We start from the raw sequence: 15,232 nt of genomic DNA, 5'->3' as shown, positions 1-15,232 counted from the left end.
AAGTTGACCTTCAACAACTCATGACTTTAAAGTATCAAAGGGATACAGGTAGTTCATTAACTAGTCCCAACAAAAATGAATTGAAGAAGTATATAGAAGATGCTTGTGAACATAATGTTTCATGTTTTGAAATCTTGCAATGGTGGAAAAATAACCAAAAAGATATCTTATTCTTTATAAGATGGCTAAAGATGTGCTTGCCATACCCATTTCAACTGTAGCTTCCGAGTCAGCTTTTAGCACGAGGTAGTGTTCTTGATTCTTTTTGTACTTCATTGACTCCAAAAATAGTTGAAGCGCTTGTTTGCACTCAAGATTGGTTACGCACCTCTCGATAACCTCTTGTAATAGAGGAAAGTTTGCTTGCCTTGAAAGAATTGGAAAAAGGTTAGTTTAGTTTTAATTGTTTTATTTGTTGTTTATTTAATATTGAAATATAAATGCATGTTTTAACTTTATTTTATTTTATTTCATGAGTTATAGGTATGAAGAGTTTAACTTTGGAGCAACCGGACATCATAATTGATGAAACAATTAATACTTTGGATGATTTCTAAAGTTTGGAACTTGAAACTTTAAAGTACTTGGTGGTCTTACTATTTGTTTTATTGTGTTGTTTTTATTGTGTTGTTAAGACTCTTTTAGATTTAGAATATTTATTTTGAATCTCATGTACATTTGTGATATGTTTATTTTGAACCTCTTGTTATAACTATTTATTGTGTTGTTGGTTTTATTATGTTGTTAATACCTTGGATAATTGTTAATGTTTATTTGTGATGTTTATTTATAACAATTAGGATATTTTATTGTGTTGGTTCTATTAGTATTGGGTTTGAATAGTTTGCAAGAGCACTAAAGCATCTTTGTATTTCCACTTGCATTGGATTGAAATCCTTCTGGTAGAAGGTTACTAAAGCATTTTATTTCATGAGTTATAGGTATTTTCAATTACTTATGTTTTCTACCTAAGGGGTTGGTGCAGGCTGACAACAATAAATATACATATTATCTTGAGATAAGAAAAAATAGTTTACACACTAAAAAATGACATTCAGATCGGATAATTGGCTACCCGATTCGAAATTTCAGATATCTAATTATTTTTATCGGATTCAGATCTTTATTTTGATGATATGAAATTTCATATATTCTATACTCGATTTTGTAAATTCCTAACAAAAATCCCAATAATTGATATCAGAGCGGGTCACAATAAATGATTTAACATCTTGTGAAGATCTTTGAAGCTCTTTATCATTCTCTTTTCAACCGAGAAGATGATTTTGACATCTGTCGTATAGTACCTTGAGGATTCACACTCTATCACTAGGTTACCTTACTTCAATAGAGCAAATTACCCCTATTGGAAGAATATGATGAGTTTGTTCATCTAAGCCACCAACCTTGTGGTTTTGGATGCCATCGTCGACGGTTATCCCGTTCCTCTAAGGAATTAAAAGGAATGAACAAGTGAAGATAGGAAGTTGGCCTGGATTCATGCACTAATGCTAAGGAGATTTGGGACAAGTTGGAAATGACCCATGAAGGAACAAGCCACGTGAAGAAGTTCAAGACTGGCATTCTCACTCTCAACAACAAGAATTTGAAGATAAAGCCCAATGAAGACATAAAAACTATGTTTGATCAGTTCACTTCAATTATCAATGAGTTGAAAAACTTTAGAAATGTTTATCCCAATGAAGAAATAGTGAAAAAGATGTTTACCTCATTGTCTACATCTTGAGAAGGCAAATGAACCGCCATTGAAGAAGCCAATGATTTGGAGTTAGACACCCTTGATGAGATCATTGATTCATTACTCACTCATGAAGTAAAACTCTAGACAAATAAGGACGAAGAATAAGATAAGGAAAATAAAAAGAATGAGGTAGGCATCGTCTTCAAATCCAACAATGAGAGTAATCAAGACTCAAGTGAAAAGGTATATGAAGATGAATAGATGACCAAGCTCTTCAAAAGATTCACAAGATTCATTTCGCCCAAATAAAAATAAGTGAAGCATGAATTGGCAGGAAGAAATGTCCTATGATATGCTTTGAATGCCAAGGAACGGGACATGTCAAGTATGATTGTCCTTCTTGAAGAAGGGATGAAGTAAGAAGAAGGCATTTGTGATTGGTTAGAGTGATGAAGATAACTCCAATGATGAAGATGAAGTAGCCAACATATGTCTCATGGTCATCGAAGAAGATTCAAGGGTAACTTCTAACTCTAATGATTGAAATTCGTATTCATTTAAAGAGTTCCAAGACACCTACAATGAGTTGAATTTGGAATTTAAGACCATGAATTCCAAATATAAGAAATTAATATCAAAATTTAAAGTTAAAAATGATTTGATTTTGAAAACAAAATTTGATTTTGAAAAACAAAATGAAATTTTGAAAAATGATTTTGAGCTTTCACAAATCAAAATCAATGATTTAGAAAAAAAATATTGATTTGAAAGTTAGGCTTGAAAGCTTAACAAAAGAAAAGGAAATAATTTCTTATTCATCATGTTTGAGAATGTCAACATGCTCACATTACCATTTTCATGGTCATATGGAGCATACTTTTCCTTTAAAACCTAGAAAATCTAAAAAAACAATTAAGTATGAGTTTCTAAGGGAATAAGGGACATTAGCACTAACAATCAAGGATCCAAATCAATTTGATACCAAAATCCAATTAAATGTCTTTTGTAGGTGTATGAGAGCAATGTTAACCAAAGTGAAGAAATTCAAATGCTCTAGCCATACATTATGAGGAATGTGTAACCTCTAACCTTAATGGTTTTTTTTTTGAATATTTGGTTTCCTATTTGTTTTATGCATGCATGGGTTTTAAACTTAGATGATTATGTGTTGTTTGCTATCTCATGTATGTTAAAATATGCTATGGTGAATTTTTGTTTGTTTTTAATGATTCTTCATAGATTTTTGTTCATTATAATGATTTTTTGTCAAATGTGTTTTTAATGTTTTGTTTTGACAAACTTTGATTTTTGACCTTGAACTTAAATGTTTATGCATTTTCTTTTTATTGAAAATGATATCCCTCTTGATATCAATTTTTTAAAATGCATAATATTTTTTGGAAGCTTTATGCATATGAACTTTAATTTAATGTTTTATGTAAATATTGCATAAAATAAAATAGACTTGGATATATTGAATTTCATGTGCTAATAATATGTTTGTTTATCTTTGTTGAATTCAATAATCTTTAAATGTAAAGTTATTAAAGTTTTTTTTTGCAATGCATTTGGTCAGGGAAGCCTTAAAACTTTTCAAAATGATTTTTTATGTTAAAACTTTCTACTTACGCTCCATTGTTATTTTTAAACCTAAATGTTTGAATTATTTTTAATAAAACAACAAGTGGGGAGAAGTATGAGTTTGAAAATTTCAATTTTAAGAATTAAAAAGGGGGAGATTTTATTTTTCACAAAATATGACAACATTTTTAAAGCAAATTTTAACAAAGGCTTTTGTTATATCAAAAAGTGAGAGATTGTTGAACCAACTTTTGATTTTGATATAAAATAATTTTTTAAATGTTTTAAGTTATTAAAATTTGTATTTTACGATTTTATAAATAATTTATCATAAACTATTTTAAAGTGTTTTTAAGTGTGAAAAATAATCTTAAGTGTTCTTGAGCAATTTCATAAATTATAACTATTGTTTTAAAGCCCAAAACACTTGATTTTAGCCAAACACCCTTGTTAGTATCGAGACCAACAAGCCAATCTCGAGAACGAAATTCCGGAAAGTTTTTTTGGTATCGAGTCCAGAGGCGGACCCAGGAGCCTTCTTCAGGGGTTGCAAGAGTCCCAGGGGTGGCACTTGGATTAGGTGTGGCACTTGTGGAGGGGTTGCTTGGGATACCCCGGGTACCATGGAGGTCCACCCCTGGATGAGGGGTTGCCCGGGATACCCCGGGCTCCATGGAGGTCCGCCCTTGATCGAGTCCATGGTATTTATATCGATACTGATAGGTAAGTATCGATACTCACATAAACAATATCGATACCAAGGGTTTAACGGCTATAATTTTGACCGTTAGGATGGTAAGTCTCGATACCAACTTCCTGATAAATATATACCAAATGTCTAGCTGAGCATTAAATGCTCAAACTTAAAGAATCCAACGACTCCAAATCATCCTCAACGACAAGAAACGGATACAAAACTCATTTCAACAAATAAAAATAATTTGAGGACACTTGAAGAAGGTTACAACACCTATCAAAACAATCTACATCAAGAGAAAAGCTCTTTCAATCTCATTTTTCCTTTTCTCTTGTACATAGAGTGTTTTTGTTAGCTTAAATTGTAAACACATACCTTAGAAAGGTTTTCTTGTTTACAATATTTTATCCCTTTGTAAAAAGGGGTTTGGTTCTAGTTTAGCCATTAAAAACTAGAGATTTGTAAATGTTACTCTTGAGCCTATAAAAAGAAAGAGCAAATTAGTGAATTTGTTAGAAATCCTTAGTGTGGAGCTAAGGTAGTGGATATAAACTTGGTTGAGAAGTCTAACCACTCTAAATCGTTGTGCAAATTCTCCATCCTTTTTCTCCATAATCCCTAAACCTTTTATTTGGCCAATTCACTGACACATTTTCGGTTGATTGATCGAGCTATGAAGATCCCAACAAAAAGATAAACTAAAATAACGATCAAACGACCGAAAATGTGTCATAAGCGCAAAAAAATATGTCATAAAAATAGAGAAAAACATGTCAAAAAGTAGAGTTATAAAAATTTTAAAAAAATAACAAAGGAAATGCAAATTTTTTATATACAAAATTAAAAGAGAAATAAGAAGTACCGGGGTCGACAACTAACTTAAAGGTTGATGTCGCCACCTATTAGCCAAGAATGAAAAAAGAGATAAAAAAACTTTAGGTTTGTTTTTTAGATCTTTACATATTAAGAGTTAAATTAAATTTATTAAATTATTTTAATTTAATATTAAATTAATAAAATGTATAAATTTTAAGGAACTAATTTTTAATTATACAAGATCATCACCACCGTTAAGTCAATTGTGAAAATAATAAAAGATTAAAATAAAATAAAAACGTAATGTGTGATGATGACCTTGATAAAAGAATAATTAGGTGACCAAGATAAAAATATTTTGAATGGACCAGATGAATAATTTACCATTAAAATTTATCAAATATTAAATTAGATTCCCAAAAAGGCTATTTTAGTCGGATCACCAGATCTTATTATTTGGAGGTAAAACCTGATTTAACAGGCATAAAGGGTCCGAGCAATGACGATATTTATAATGCAAGTGGACTTCAGGAACACGAACGATGTGATCTACAATGAATTATATCTCATAGTTTATGTATATTCAACATATATAAATATATAGCACGAATTAGATTAGCTTAATAATTAAAATGATTATTGTTACTTTTAAAGATTTTAAGTTTAAATACCAACAATTATAAAGTATTTGAACATTAACTATTGAATGCTTGAAAATTTTTATAACACATACTAGGTGTGTGCAAAATTACCCGACCCGGTTGACCCGACCTGGTTGACCCGACCCGTCGACTCGAATCTAAAAAAACCAGGTAATTCTCTAAAAAAATTATCCGGCCCGACATTTCCCGGGTCGGGCCCGGGTCACAAAATCTAGTTTTTCTGGGTACCCGGTTACCCGAGTACCCAGTTAGTTTTTATTTTATTTTTATTTTTTATATATAATTATATAAAATATAATGAATTATTTATATTATGATTATTATATTTTGTATTTCGAACTTTTAAATTTTATGTTCGGATATTAGAGTATGTAATTCGAAGTTTCGAATATTTAAATTTGTGTATATATTTTTTAAAATTAATAATTTGAAAATAAAAAATTAAAAACCAGGTATCGGGTACCCGATTATCGGGTACCCGCAAAATCCGGATACCCGATTACCGGGTACCCGTAACATCCGGATCGGAACACGGGCCGAGAAATTATCGACCTGGAAGTTCCGGGTACCCGAAAATCCGGGTACCCGGATTTGCACACCCTAACACATACTACTACTTATAATTACCATAGATTATAAAAAACATATTTAATGACTGATTTAAAATTTTTTTGGGGGAAAACACATATATATTAGTAATATAAATTTTATATGTAAATAGATACGATAAAATTTCAGGGTGAACACATACATACATTAAGAGAAAAACTTCGAATTTTAAGAAAAAATTCAATACCCACCCTAACACTAATGTACATCAAAGACTAAACATATTAATATATAAATTATAACTTATATATATATATATATGAATTATAAATTATAAATATTTATATTTTGTTAAACATATTTTTATCATATTTGTATTGAATATACATCACAGTTGAAGTGACCATCCACTAGGGAATTCTCATATACTATAGTTTAATATTCGGTTAAAAAGGTATGTTATCGATTTTGTTATTATTTTTTTAATAAAATCGATAAAAAATTATCGAAAATATTATTATTTATATCGGTTTTGTTATTATTGGACGTTTTACTGGGTTTGATAATATAAAAAATAATGTTTTAAGTAGTGCTTTATCGGATATATTATCAAGTTCGTTAAAGTGCTTAATAATATTTTTAATAAAAATAATAATATTTTTAGTAAATTTTTATTAATTTTATTAAAAAAATAATAAAATCAATAATATATTTTTTTAACCGTATATTAAAACTACATGGTAAAACTCCCACATTCACCACCCTATAAGAAAAAGGAAGGAGGGATGAATGCACTCAAATATGGTTCCACCGGTAAACATCACTTTTATGAGTGCCATTATTATTCGGCCAATTTCCACCTCCCCACTCCCACGCGCTCTTTGCAGTTATTTTGTTCAAATTTAATTGATCAAATCGTATCTTTCAAAAATAAGGGTAAATGACTTATTTAGTTATCACTTACTTTCGTATTTTATTTATCTATTTTTGAAATCATACTCCCTCTTTTCATTAATTCTCTCTCTCGTTGACTTTTTTAAAAAATTAAAATTTTTAAAATTTAACTATGATTATTTTAAATTTTTTCAATAATTAAATTTTATAAAATATACTTTCAAAAACTAATTGGTTAAAGGTTTTTAAACATATCATTTTTATTAAATTTTAAATAATAACGAGGTAAAATTAAAAAATTGACAAAAAGTCAATAATAAATAGATTTAATGAGAGAGAGAGTACTTAATATTATTATTCTGTTTTAGTCACATATCATTAAAAATGTAATGATATTTTTAATAATTTCATTCGATCAATAAAGTGGTCACACATGTCATCACCCTACGAGAAACGAGAATAATATCGATTTTTTCGGCAAACTATAGTTTAGTATCCTATTTATCACTTTTGTTCTGTTTTGATTATCAAACTATTTATTTTATCAAAATTAACAAAACTATTGGCATGATACATATTATTTTAATTTTTTCAATGATGATATAACATTATCTTATGGTGACTTGCCAATATTATTGTTAATTTTTTAATGACGAGTGATTTAAATGAAAATAAAACTAAACGTTAGATATACTTTAAAAAAATTAATGACTAAAACGAAATAAAAATGATAATTGATATAATAAATGTGTAATTTATCTTTCTTTTTAGAAACTTGGCACTTTTTAGAAAAAAAAATTAAGTGCCCAACCACTAGGTATATTATTCATGATAGTTACATCAGAACTTAAGGTCACTTTATGTTAAATTATCACCCCAAAATAAATTATTTTTGATGAATTTAAAATATTCCTATAAATATTTAGATATATCACTAACTTAAATTATGAATTTTGTTTATATTCTATCCAAGTTAAAATTTAATTTATATAATTTTTGAATTAAAGATAAATATTTTTTCTGCTTCATCGAATCATCTTAAAAATTAAATTTATAATATTTATTTATTATATAATATAAAATTTAAATTATATAATTTTAAATAAATATAAAGGTTGAAATTATGTTCTATCATAAATGATTTAAGATTTATGTTATATCATAAATGAATATTATAAAATTTAATTTTTAAACTTATTTAAAATACAAATAATTATTTTATTATTTTCAAATGAAGTGGATAAATTAGTTATATTTAATTTGATAGTTATATAAATTAGTTAAATTTAATTTAATAGTTATATTTTTTATTTTTCATTTATCAGAATAGGTTGAAGCTACAGTGGGAACCAGAGTTGCATTGTGTTCCTTGCGACTCATAGGAGTTGCATTGCACTTCCTACGACTCATGGGATAATTAAATCCTGGAATAAGCTGAATCATTTGCTTCAGAAAATATTTTTATTCAGGCACAAGCATAAGCTAACACTTTTGTGAGTAGAACCATTTGCTTTAGAAAGTATAACCACTTATTTTTCTCATAAAAGAGTTGGAGAGATGCATTGCAATCTTAGCGTCTCCCCTATTCAAGCTTGAAGATGTATTGTCTTTGTGGCGTCTCCCATGACTACTAAAGTAAATACCCCATTTAAACAAATAAGTTTAGAACCATATATTTTATGAATTCTTTTTTTTCATTAACATTATTAAAATTGTTCCTATTTTTCCTTAATAAAATATTTTATTTATAAAAATATTATTAATGAGTTATCTTAAAATATTTATTTATATTTTTATTATAGTTGAACTTGATATATTTTATATAACATAGTATTAATAAGTGTAAATATAATTTAAATTCTATATTTTTAATTTACAATATAATGTCTACAATGTACATTTTATTTTTGCAAACTCATTTTTAATAGCAATTTCAAATAGTTAAATTTTAAACTAACAGTACTTTTAAAAGTTCTTTTCTACATCACTTTTAAATGTCACTTGTCGAAAGCTATGCCAAACTGACCCTTAATACAATGGCTAACTATTTGCATACTTTTGCAAAATGTGATAAGTTTGGATTTTTTAATTAATCTGGGTAAGTATAAGAGAATATATGTTTAAATATATCTCTCAATCATTTGACATTGAACGTTTACACTCCTGATATTCCAAACGTCCAAACTCGAAACCTTAAGGAATAACAACCATTTGATATGTTTAAATTTTATATTACACCAAAATTATTTAATTTGTGGTAGTATTGTAGAGTTTAAGTTTGTCATTTATTGAAAAAAAAAACTTAAGAGAATGAGTTATCAAACAATGAAAACACTAAGATTTCTTAACGGGTTGCATCAACTATAGTCGTTATTATATTAAAAAATCTCATTAATTATTTTATTTTTGAAAAACAACCCCCTTAGCAAAATTGTTAGAAAAATAACCCCTAAAGTGAACACGTAAGACTAACTCGCATCCTACGAAACATACATCATGCTCTCACTTTCTACACGGCGCGAGGAACGTCCTACATGGACGAACTTTTCAGAGGACACAATTTAATATTGGCATTTAATACTTCGCATTTTGCGTAAAGCGATGTTCCCAAGAAATTGAATCGTCCCGAGAAAAATTTACTACGAGTGATATTCAAGGTACCTTGCGTTTTCCAAGAAGTGAGGTATGTTGTTTTCCAGCACAAATCACAAGTGTTGATAGATGTTCGGAGAGTATGTTCAGGTATATAATCTCAAAATTTTGGTAATTTATAAGATTGAAGGTTTCATTGAATGGTTCTTCGTAGGAATTATCTCTCTCAAACAAGAACAGTTTAGCGTTGTTGACTACGGGGACAGTAGGAGTAGCATCTTTACATCGATTACGAGACCACTCATGAACCATACTACGAAGATAAAAGTTAACACCACTAGAACAAGAATGTCTCCCCAAATATGTTGGAGAATTTTCAAATGTATTAAATGTTTCATCTTCTTGCAACCTCATTTCCTACTGAGAAGATGATGCACCCACGCCACTGCTGTATGGATTGTACGTTCTACGTACCATATTCAAGTCAAAGTCCAAGCTAGCGATGCAATAACACATTGGAATTGAAGATGATGATGCACCAACGTTATTACCCCAAGTAATAAAACTAAAAAAGTTCATGTCTTTATGTAAATTAGCTGTCGGACTACGAATATTAGGATCGAAGTCAAAATAAACCCGTCTCCAATTTGGGACAGCGGTAACATCATTATCATATGAGAAATTTACATACAAATCAAGTGGCTCTTCTAATGAATATTGCATGTGGAAATCAATCATCATGTCCACATCACCATCATCCTCAACGTTGCATATTGAGTAGGTTAGTGGTTCTAATGATGTCGGTAGTCGATATTTTAACGATTTGAGTTTTTTTCTGTGGCCATGTGGAACATCGTTATTGACTTCTTTCATCAACTTCTTATGATTTAATTTCTTCGGCAAGGTTATCTTCATAGTATGTGAGGACTGAAAAACGATGCCAAGATACTCATCATGCAGTATTTTACCATCATAGTATACCAAATAAGTAATATTTCATCTCCTCGACATATTCTGAAAATATATACGTTCATGAAAAGAGAAGACCAAAATATGCACAAAATTGTAATGCCTTCAAACCATGTAATAATCAAGAAGTGTCAAATAAACTTACGAGTGAGATTGAGTCTGCTGATCAATTCCCATTTTTGTTTTAACTTTGTGTGTGTAGTTTGCTTATTCACCACTATTTGCTTGAAATACGAATTGGAATATAAGTCTCATTTTTTTTAGTAGAATAGCTTGTTGACGAGATGTGGAAGGGACTTGGACAGCCTGTAGATAATATTCTTGACTTGACGTGGCATCAGCTGATTTGACATGGTGTTTTGACGTGTGAAAAGTGGATCTCACGTTTTACACAATGCTAGTTGATCAGATATTCCTGATTCCCAACAACATATATTCCCGACTATTTGCCTATTTAAATTCCTCTTGTTTCATCGAACCAAACCATTTTCGTGAAGCTTGCTCGAAAAAACTTCTAGTTTTAAAAATACATCCTCTTTTAGTGGCATATGGATTTCTTTTGCATACTTCTCGAAACAGTGTTGCACTTTTTCCTTTTCATCTTGTATCGACAGTACTAAGAACAAAATACAATGCATCCTCTTCTGGTGGCATCTAGATTTCCGTTTAGGCCTTTCGAGGAACTTCTTCCTCCATGAATTACGTCAAAACGAACACCCTTCGAGAAACGATTTTCAGCTTTTTTTCTTTGTGCTTAATACCGACTGCGCAAAGAAAGAAGACAATTTTCCTCTGTGTTTCTCTAGGGTGACGGTATCCGTTTATTATAGAAGGCAACATCTATTTCTTATTTTCCCTCTTGTGCGCTAAAATTAAAATGTACACATCGTTTAATTTATTTACATAAATCATACCCCATTTACAATTTATCATATGTGTTCACATTAGTTTCAATTGAAATATAACTTGCAAAACTATGCTTGTAACCTCAAACATTTTCACAAATGTTTCGTTTAACACCCTAGATTACTTAAAGAAAATTTCTATCAACCCATTGTTTTAGCTTCGGGGTTTTTAAAATAATAACTCCATATTTGGTACAAATTTATTGATTTTATGGATTTTTTAACATTAATAATGTCATTATATTTTTACAATTAAGATCTCATGTTTTGCATAATACGAGGTTCCCAAGAAATTGAACTGTCCTGAGAAAAAATTATCGCGAGTGATATTCAAGGTACCTCATGCTTTCCAAAAGCGAGGTATGTTGTTTTCCAACACATATCACAGGTGTTGATAGGCATGTTTGAAGAGATTGTTTGGGTATATAATCTCAAAATTTTGACAATTTATAAGATTAGAGGTGTATTATTCGAATTTTTCTTTCAGTTGAGGTAAATATGGAGACATACAATATACTGTAAGCAGGTTAAAAATCGAGTTGAAAATGGTTCCAAAGCTTGTTTTGTACATGAAGGAAATTCTAAAATGGTTTGGTAGGCATATTCGAGGGTTTTTTTTTCTAGTAGTTAACATGAAAAGTTGTATAATTTATAAGAGTAGAGGTGTAGTATTATAACTTATTTTTTGATTGAGAGTAATATCGGCACATAAGAGACATTGTAATTGTGGTAGAAATCATGTTAAAAATGATTTTAAAACTTAGTATTTCACATGAAGAAGATGCTAACAAACTAATCAAGATGAGGGCATGATCGATTAGTACATTTTTTCTTTAAGTGTCCAAGATTCCTACAAATACTACAAAGCTTCGGTTGTCTGGTTCTTTCTCGATAGTCGACCCAATATTTGTCATAGTAAATCCTCATTGAGCGTAGACGACCCCCTTTTTGGTACTGTAGTACAAAATCTGGTCGTATTGTAAGTTCATCATCAACCACATCTGGATCCCTTTCATTTCCAATCGAAGGAAACTCATATTGATACACATTAAATACGGTTTTCAGAAAGTACACGTGATCAACAAATTGCATGTAGCCAATCCGTATAGAAGAAAAAACGACAATGATTTGCAGACACGAATATTTGAATATTTGGAATACTCCGCATTAACTTGTTTTATCACATAGATTGATGACGTATGCATTATGTTGTATGCCTTCGAATGACCTTGAATATTCTGATACACAGAATTGATTTTGTTCGCGAGAGACGCATGTCGCACTCATCACGTTTAAGTGTTGAAAAAAGGTTTGCAAATTTCTATGAAGGTCTGGGTGGATTATGTGACCACCTGTAATCCACTCAACTGCTTGCCTTTACAAAATTGCAAAAATGGTTGCCAACCGATAATATGTCACTTTGACAATGGAGGTGATAGGAAAATGTCATACTCCCTTCAATGATGAATTGATTGTCTCAGCCAAGTTCGTTCTCATGTGACCAGTGATGGATCAAGGGCTCGGTGGGGGCATTCGCCTCCCTGAAAATTTAAAATTACCATATATTTTAAATTTTTTCTATGCATTTCCTATTAAAAATCTGTTTCATCCCCTAGAATTTTAGTTTACCCCCTGAAATTTTAGTTTATCCCTTTAAGTTTAAGTTCGCCCCTTAACATAAAATCACACGTCCGTCCTTGCATGTGATCATATCTTCTACCCTTATCAAATAACCGAAGCCATTTTTGTAACACCCCAACCTGTATCCGACCCGAATACGAGTCTGAGGTATCACATTGACTTTTCAAACTTTGACACTTAAAGAAAAATAGGGAAATTTAAAACTTTCATTAAAATAAAAACTGTTAATTTATATAAATTGACCATACTACGCAAAACCGATCAGAGCATTCATAACTCACAAGTTAATTACATGCCAACACACTAATTACAACAAAATACCTACTTTATAAGTTACTTCTGATATGATCTTCCTGTAGAGTATGTTGTCCACTCAACTCTTAATTCTGATCTTCTTGCTTCTTGGTACCTACGTGTAAATCACTTACAAGCTAAGTCACAGACATAGTGAGGTAATAAATGAACATGCAAGAATAAATTCGTGAATATGCACTCTTACCTTTTATCATGATATTTCAATGTACATATATATATATATATAACATATGTAAACATTATACACATATGAACTTTACTTCTTATACGTTTTTCCATTCAATTTATCTTTAGATTGCCCATGTACATTATTGAGAACAGAGGTACTTGAGTACATTGAGGTTGTGCACTAATGCTGTCACCAAAGCTCAATGAATTCCCTCATAGGGCATCGAACATTCGTTCAGTATTTGTCCCGATGGACCACTATGTCCCGAAGTACCACTGAATACGTCCCGAATGACCACTGAATACGTCCCGAATGACCACTAAATACATCCCGAATGACCACTATACCCTCGACTCTTGGCATGCCAATTATACCTATAGCTCTCGTATCATATAACATTGGCTTTAATATGAATAAATTTCTCATTTCATATCTCTTTCATCACTTTTCATATAAACACATATAATATTTTCCATTATTTCACATACCTGGATTATATTCTCTAGCAATAATATTCATTCATCCAATGTCATATGAACATATAATGAATTATGCATGCAATCACTATTACAATAGACTTATCACAAGTCTTGTCTCTGTAAATTTTAACTATAAAATGCACTCACCTCAGCCTTGCTCGTTTTGACTCGATACTAATCCTTTGATTGTTCCGGAACAGACTTACGTTCTATATCTACATAATAATACATTAATACATATCAGTATATTAATTGATACATGCTAAAATATCACTTCTTAGACTAAAAGAAAGGATAAATTTATCTTTAATGAGGGTATGCATCGTTGCACTCTATAGTGTATCGATGCATTCCTTAACGGGTGCATCGATGCACTACTTATGCATCGGTGCATGAATCATATTCGATGTTTGTATTTAATGGGGTGCATCGATGCACTCATTATGCATCGATGCACTAATGGCATTCGATGTTTTTGTTTTATCAGAGTGCATCGATGCACTTCATGTGCATCGATACACCTTGAACAATTTCTGGGATTTATCCTAGATGCACATTGAATGTGCATCGATGCACATAGCCCAGAATTGTTATTTTTAGCACGAAATTCACCCCTTTTTCAACACTATTCTTCTTATTTCACTTCCTTTAAGGTTTATAACTGGCATACATATACTTATACTCATTACTACTCAATAATCACTTCTTTAACTTAAAAATCCAATCTTCCACATAAAATTCAAGAATTTTACCCCAATTCCAACATGTCCAAAATCTAATTCTGACACTTCATATCCTTTAATTAGGTAGATGACAAGTCAAATTCAACTTCTTATTCTAATTATGGACTCTATTTCGAAATTTCATTCAAAAACTCTAAATCTTTAAATCCTCCTACACTCTTCATTTTGTTGTTTTGAAGCAAAATAAGCTTTCCTTAATCTCACTTATCACCTAAAAATCAAAACCCAACTTAAATCTCAACACATAATCAGTTTAAGAGAAATCTCACCTTTGCTTGGTTCACACGTGAAGAAGAAGAGAAGAAAGGAAGAGAACTCTATAACCTTAATTTTTGTTTCCCCTCTTCCACGTGTATTTATAAAAACCACTATTAAACATTTTCTTTGCAAAAGACCATATTATCCTTCCATTCCTCCTTTTTCAATTTGATCCCATCATATTTTCACATAAGTCCTTAAATTATTCGATTATTCTACTTTAATCACTAATTTCTGAAATTTTTTTAATTAGGTAACTA

The sequence above is a fragment of the Hibiscus syriacus genome, unplaced genomic scaffold (assembly GCF_006381635.1).
Source record: "Hibiscus syriacus cultivar Baekdansim isolate YM2019G1 unplaced genomic scaffold, ASM638163v2 tig00111356_pilon, whole genome shotgun sequence".
Classification (NCBI taxonomy): Eukaryota; Viridiplantae; Streptophyta; class Magnoliopsida; order Malvales; family Malvaceae; genus Hibiscus; species Hibiscus syriacus.
The sequence above is the reverse complement of the archived record's forward strand: the minus strand, read 5'-3'. Positions refer to the sequence as shown.